At 44.3% G+C, this 5,817-nt stretch overlaps 1 pseudogene; it reads right to left on the reverse strand.

Moving 5' to 3' along the window:
* Positions 1–1,518: 1,518 nt before the first annotated feature.
* Positions 1,519–5,817, reverse strand: part of LOC119251201 (class I histocompatibility antigen, Gogo-C*0203 alpha chain-like) — a 6,288-nt pseudogene continuing 1,989 nt past the window's right edge.

The raw sequence follows: 5,817 nt of genomic DNA on the forward strand, positions 1-5,817 counted from the left end.
GTCCCATCCCTGACCCGGGATGGGGGCGCTGCTGTCTGTCCCCGCAGGCACGGGCTGTGCGCCCTGACCAGGAGTTGGGTCCCACAGGGGTGAATCCCACTCGGGAGACTCACCCCATTGCCGGCTCCCCGTCTCCCCACAGCCCCAGGGCGAGGGCGGGGACCTGGGCAGCCGCACCCTCCTGTGCTTTCCGCGCTCCCGGCTGCCCTTGGCTGTTTGCGGGTCTCTCCGCGGGGTCCTGGCCTTGCTCCGGGGGCGCCCAGTTTGCAATTCCCCCAGCCGTTAGCTCAGGGTTGCCCACATTTCCTGCCGCAGGGCGTGGTGCCTGTTCTCTACCCTGCTGGATCTCTAGTTTGCTCTTGTTTTTTTTTCTCTTTTCTGGGCCAGCTTCGTGGGTGGGGCAGGGCCACAGGTTTCTGCTGCTTTTCTCTCTTCTCCTCTTTCATATGCAACTTTCCTCTCTGGGCAATTTTTTAGCACCCCCAGTTTATCTTCTGTGTCTCGGTTCTCACAGGGACCTGCCGCTTTTTCCCCCTATTTATTGTTTTTACAGGAGAACTTACTCGTTTCTTTCCCACCGTGTTGGTCAGCTGACTGTTCCTGAGATCCAATACTTGCCATATACCCGCCTCCCAGGAGGGGACAGAAAAGGACAAAGATTAATCTTGTGGACTCAATGAAGCATCCACTCCACTGAGCTGGGGTGATCTAAAAAAGTTAACAAGTGAAGCAGAAAATACTAAAACTCAAGGGGACGCCTGAGACCCCAGAAAATCTGTTCTTCTCAATGTTAGCTCACATCACCATAAATTCTAAAGGCCTTAATGATAATGGAATTGTAGGTTTTCAGGCCTAGTCTCCCAGCCAGAATGGAGAAGCCAGGAATGATCCCAGGCTGCAGGGGCAGCGCTGAGTCCCAGCCACTTGACCCCCAAGTTCCAGCAGGAACTTCGCAGATGCTCAGGCAAGCAAGCGAGAAGAGGCAGATTTGCTTAGAGAAAGAAAACGTTTATTGAGGAGAAAAGTAACAGAAATAAAGTGGGACTCTCAGGCCAGTGGAACGAGGCCAGGGAGGGGCAAGGAAGCCCAAGTGGAGTCTGGCCTCAGGGAATAGAGACCTGCTTTCTCTGATTACTCTAAAGCTCCACCTGGCTCTTTGTGATTGGTTAGTCCTTGGTGTCTCACTCACTGCCTGAATGTCTCTGCCCAGAACTGAGTGTCTGTGTCCCAGCCCTTATCTTTTTTTCTTTATTGTCCTTGTCCAGGAATATCCTGTTGCCCCTAGTCCTGGGGAGTGTGATTAGTCCCCTTTGGAATTTGTTGCCCTTATCTCTGGAGCCTTCCTGAACTCTCCTGAAGTCCCTGCACTGCCTTGGGGCTGCCTAATTATCCCTAACTTGCCCTAGGACTCATTCCCCCCTCTATGGATGGAGCCCCTAACTGTCGTTGGGACAAAGGATGTCCATCTGATCAGTGACTACTTCCTGCTGAATGCAGGCAGGCGAGGTGGGGATACAGTCAGGGCTCTTCTTCAGGGCGATGGTCTAAGGGACCTTGGAAGAAGGATGGTGGAGGCTTTATAGTGGGTTCCATTTGAAGGACCAGATGGAGTTTGATGGCTTCCAGGCGAGAGATGATCCCGATGAGGGCACTGAGGATAAAGGGCCCAAGCAAGAGAAAAACGATAAAAAAATTAAAAAGTTTTAGTAAGGGAATGGAAAAGGGGAACATCCAGGACAGAAGCTGGGTTTTTAAGGATTTAAGAGTAAGGAGGGCACAGACTCGTGAGTGAGCCCAGCACTCCATGGTGTTCCATAACCACTGAGACTAGGGGATTCAAGGAGCATTGTTGGGCTTTGGCTTGAGGGGTGTTGTGGTTCCATCAAGAAGAGAGGAGGTTCCTTTAATTGCACCCTAAGAGGGGTGGCAAAGACACCTCAGCCTGGCACTGTAGTGTCCCAAACACCTGGAGGGGTTGTAGCCAAAGTGGCAGCATCAGTGTGAATTAGGGCTTCCGTGTTATTCCTGTCTTGTGTAGCAGCAGCTGGGAGAGCCAATCGTGGCTGCTGAGGCTGTTAGTTTGGAATTTAGTCCCCATGTCCTGTCCTAATAGAGGAAGCTAGGAAAGCAAGACTGAAAATATAAACATGTGGCCTTGTAGCGAGCAAGGAAGCAGTGCTGTACAGTGTCCTGGCTCAGGCTGGCCATCAGTACTAGTAAGGGGGACAATTGACCAAGGTCAGTCCAAAAATTGGAGTAAGGCAGAGTAAGTGGCCCCTTATTTACCAAAAAGGTGATCTTTTTGTCTGCTGTTTCTAGGGTCATCTGAGTCTTATCCACAGAAACAGTAAACAGGGGAGCCTGTCTCACCTCTGGGCTTCGTCAGAGAAGGTCTCCTGCACCGGGTTCTTCATAGTCAGAGGCAGCTGATGGTCAAGCCTGTCCTCCCATCCTGGCCTGTGGGTTGGGCTGGCCTCTCCCTTTCTGGAGAGTGGGGCAGTCCTACTTTTCAGTGCCCTGGGCGATGGCACTGGGGGCACCTTTCTTGCCCCTGATGTTTTCTGGGTTTTGGCAGTGGAGGCAGACCATTAAGAGGTTGAAATCTCAAATGCCCTGGGGTGCATGGGGCCTTGAGTGAGCCTGAGGTGTCAGGGCACTGACAATGGCAACTGCCGTATACTGGGGCTTTCTCTTGTCTTTCTCCCTTTCTTTTTTCAGTCTAGCTAGTCCCCTCCATGTTACTGTAGGCCTTGAAGTCCATGTCCAAAGTATTAAAAGGATCTTAGGCCCTTGATTTAGTCTCTGGAGTCTGTGCCTGATGTCAAAGCAAGGCTGGCTAATGAAGGAAGCCACTAAAATGCTTGTCCTTTTCTGGGTCTAGATTATATACCTTTTAATAGTCTCAGCAAATTTAGCCTGAAATTGATACCGGAATTGTCAGGCCTAGTCTCCCAGCCAGGAAGGGATCCCAGGCTGCAGGTGCAGCGCGAAGTCCCAGCCACTAGACCACCACGGGTTGGTGTCTCAGGAAGCCACAGCAGGAACTTCACAGACTCTCAGGCAAGCAAGCAAGAAGAGGCAGGTTTGTTTAAAGAAAGAAAAAGTTTATTGAGGAGAAAAAGAGCAGAAATAAAGTGGGGCTCCCAGGCCATGAAACCAGGCCAGGGAGGGGCAAGGAAGCCAAAGTGGAGTTGTGTCTAAGGAAATGTATACCTTATTTCCCTCATTATTCTAAAGCTCCACCAGTCTCTTTGTGATTGGTAGTTCTCGGCTGTCTCACTTAATCTGCTACTGAGTGGGGGATCTTCACATTCCTTATCTAACAGGTTTGTCTTTCCCCATTTGTTGCATCTTCCCCCTTGTTTGATAGATTTGTCTTTATGGCCCAGTCTCCCAGATGAGCACCCCTGCATTTTAGGGAAGAGAAAGGTAAACATCAGCTATTGAAGAAAACCAGGCTGGCGCCCACCGGTCTCAGTGCTGACCCCTTCCCATCCCCCCTTGCATAAATCTCCTGCACTCTGACAAAGGGCAGGGCGGTGGTCTACCAGACAGGAGTCTGCTGCCCTCCTCGTTTGTCCATACATTAAACCACTCTCCGGTTCCCCAAACTCCACCTCCCTTTATCACCTGAGGGAAACCGAGGCCAGCGTTAGCAATGTTGTCCTTGATCCTGGGATGTTTATTATTCCCAGTGGAATTCCTTCCATTCCTCTAGGTGTCCTCATCTCTGAAGCCTTCCTAATGCTCCGAGGTCCCCACCTGCATGTCCTTGAGGCTGCCTCATCCTCCCTAACTTGCCTTCGGATTCAAAATGATGTGGGATTTTTTGGCTTTTGAGTAACTTTTCTCAGGTCTTTTATAATTAACTGGCTTATTATATTTAAGAAATCTTATGTATTTTAGAATAATCTCATTAGTTTACATTTATGTTGAACAGGTGTAACAATCCTATGAGAATACGTCCTATGAGGTATCAATATACCCAAATTGACTCAGTTGTTTGGTTTTCACAATGAAAATCAATTTTATCAGGTGTCTTAGGAGTCCTCATAAGACAAAAACTTTACTATATCAGAATGAAATTGTCATAGAACAAACTTACAGATCTTTACAAAAAATTACTGAGAGTAACAAGGATTTTTAAGAGTAGCTCTATTTCTTTGATAAGGCTCAGCAATGCTGACATGATAAGGTTTTTTCTTAGGTAACCTGAGGGTAAAAGAACACCAGGAGTTTTAGATTACCTGAACAGTCTTTAATTTGTTACAAGAAACTAATGAAAGCAGATTTAGAAAACCTTAATATTTTTTTGAAGATTTATTTATTTATTTTATACAAGAACCTGGGTACAAGCCAGATGCGTGGGAGGGTGAGAGGATTCACCAGAGACAGAGCGGAGAACAGAACAGGCAGACTGACGAAATACACTGCTGGGGGGAGCAGTGAGAGAGACAGGAGAGGTCTGCTTGCTGCTCTATGTGGGACCCACGCTGGCCAGCCAGGATCAAACTCGTGCTGCAGTGGCTGCGGACAGCTTCATAAGTTGCGTCTTAACTGCTTGCGCCACTGGGGAGGCCCAAGAATACCTTAATTTTTATATATAAAAAGGAATAAAGCTTGATGTTACGTAGGTGCACTACTGATATTTAAGTTAACTAAAATATTTTATAGTAAGTCATTTGAGCATACAAATTTTTTTTACTAAAATCCCTCTCTCAGACCTTGAGCACTTTCTTTTGCTTTCTTACTTTTTAATACCATTTCATTTTAAAGATACCCATCTTACTTTAAATTATTTTAAGGACTTTTAGAATATCCATTTTCAATACATTCCTTTCTTTCTAAACACACACACCCCTCACTTTAGTTGTATTTAGAGTTATTACATCCTAGTTTTTAATCTCCACATTGTAAGACATTGTAATAGCTGTTACACTACCATCTCTTTAGACTTCACAACTTAAAACATATCCTTCAGTTTGTTTTTTGTGTTTTTTTTTTTTTTTTTTTTTTTTGGTGAGATGACATTAAATTTTAGTTTCCTTACAATAAGGAGCAAAATGTAAACCTGAAGTTCAGTAAATGATTAAGAAATTTTTATTACTAAACTTAGCAAAACCTTAGTTTTATAAGAAATTTAGCTGCCATCTAAATAATGATGAAAAGAACAAATTTAAGATAGATACCAAGTGTAACTTTAGTTTTTCTTAGAACTAGAATTTCAAGTCAGTTGCAGAGTTGCCACTGTAATAATTTTTTATACCAAGTTTTTCTTAGGCAAGCACTAGATAGATTGACAAAAACAAGATAAATTAGACACCTAATACCATATACATTTTCTGTATACATGTGAGAGTCTCAGTAACTTGTCTATATGGCTTTAGATGTCACCTTGAATTTTATTTAAAGAAGTCAATTATTTACTGGGAGAAAGTGTTTTTTTCTCCAAGGAGAAAAGGTAAGTGCATCAGTGTTCCTGGAAAAAGACCTTATCAGGACACATTTAGATAAAAACCTAGAAGTAAGTTTGTTTGTTAGCATAGACCAGGTTAATTATTATTATTTTTTTTGTATAGCATGAGTTTTCTTTTAAGTAAACATATTTAAACAGAGTAAAGTATTAATATCCAACACTAATACTTTAAGGCATGTGTGATTGAAACCATCAAATTTTGAATTAGTTTTTGTTTAGTACAATTTTATTTTATTTATTTTTTTTTTATAGAGGCATATTTTCTTTCTTTCTTTCTTTCTTTCTTTCTTTCTTTTCTTTCTTTCTTTCTTTCTTTCTTTCTTTCTTTCTTTTCTTTCTTT

Source organism: Talpa occidentalis, unplaced genomic scaffold (assembly GCF_014898055.3).
Source record: "Talpa occidentalis isolate TD23 unplaced genomic scaffold, MPIMG_talOcc4v2.1 talOcc4.2, whole genome shotgun sequence".
NCBI classification, from domain to species: Eukaryota; Metazoa; Chordata; class Mammalia; order Eulipotyphla; family Talpidae; genus Talpa; species Talpa occidentalis.